Source organism: Bison bison, unplaced genomic scaffold, assembly GCF_000754665.1.
Source record: "Bison bison bison isolate TAMUID 2011002044 unplaced genomic scaffold, Bison_UMD1.0 scf7180017846179, whole genome shotgun sequence".
NCBI lineage: Eukaryota > Metazoa > Chordata > Mammalia > Artiodactyla > Bovidae > Bison > Bison bison.
The window spans coordinates 8604-9927 of record NW_011476752.1 but is presented as its reverse complement, the minus strand read 5'-3'; the positions used below and the strand labels follow the sequence as shown (position 1 = coordinate 9927).

At 54.9% G+C, this 1324-nt stretch overlaps 1 long non-coding RNA gene across 1 annotated transcript in view; it reads right to left on the bottom strand.

The window, feature by feature from the left end:
• Positions 1–114: 114 nt before the first annotated feature.
• The window catches only part of LOC104987746, a 5642-nt gene continuing 4432 nt past the window's right edge, over positions 115–1324 (bottom strand). Inside the window, exon 3 of the long non-coding RNA XR_825162.1 lies at positions 115–936. This is a non-coding gene — a long non-coding RNA (uncharacterized LOC104987746). The remainder of the gene's footprint in view (positions 937–1324) is intronic.

The following is a 1324-nucleotide window of genomic DNA, read 5'->3' as shown; positions in this document are numbered from 1 at the left end:
CAAGCACAGACAGCAGTTCCTGAGGTGAAGCCACTCCTGCAAGAGGGCGTGACCACAGCCGTGATGACAACCAGGACTCGGGACACGACTCACACTTGGCAGATAAAGGACGGCAGGTCGGCAGTGCCACTGTGGGGGAGACTGTCAAACACCACTGCCTGCTCCAGAGAAACCACTCATGAAACACGGGTCCTTCCGAGCGGCCAGCGTCCCGGTCACCTTGTTTTCAGAAACAGCTGCGGCCACCCCAGCCTTCAGCCACCTGCACCCTGATCAGTCGGCAGCCCCAGCACTGAGGCCAGAGCCTCCACCAGCAAGAGGGTTACAATCTGCTGAGGGCGCAGCTGATGGTTAGAACGTTTAAGCATAAAGTATTTTTAAATTAAGGTTGTACGTTGAATTTTTTAGACAGAATGTGACTGATAAAGACTGTAGTCTGGTGTAAACGTGACCTCACACGCACAGGGAAACCAAACAACACCGGGCTCGCACGACCGTGACATTCGACTTATTGCCAGGCCTGGAACCAAACCCGCAACGTTTTCAAGGCTGCCTGTGTCTCCAGATGCAGACGGATGCGCCTACGCTGTGTCGTTGACGGCCCAGATCACGGCAGAGCCTGAGGCTCCACACCGCCAGTCAGAGCGCCCGAGAGACACAATCCCAGGGAGAAAGGGAGACACATGTCCAGCCCCCGCAAGCCCAGCACCTGGGCGGCAGTCTGAAGGATTTCTGCCTAGCCCCGAGAGCTATCTTTAAGGAGATTATGAAAACCCAGATACGAGACTAAAAGCGACATTTTAAAATCAAAGCATGCCCGCTTCCGACCACATGACGTACGTTGTCCAGTTTATTGCAGATTATCTTCGCGTAACAAGTGTTGTTGTCTCTGCCGGCCACTGTCCACTCGAGAGGCCAGAACAGAGTGTGGTAGACCTGTAAGAGACAGGCAGAGGTCAGTGTCCGTGGAGGCGCCCCCGCAGGGCTCCGTGATCACGTGGAGATGCCCCCGCAGGGCTCCATGATCACACAGACAGGCAGAGGTCAGCGTCCGTGGAGGCGCCCCCGCAGGGCTCCATGATCACACAGAGATGGCAGTTTGTCCACCAGCGCTCAGACACTTAAACACTCATGACCCCGGCTTCCGAGTCTGACGGAAATAAACTCTCCTGCACATTTTATTCAGAGAAGGCAATGGCACCCACTCCAGTACTTTTGCCTAGAAAATCCCATGGATGGAGGAGCCTGCTGGCTACAGTCCATGGGGTCACTAGAGTCGGACACGACTGAGTGACTTCACTTTCACTTTTCACTTTCACGCACT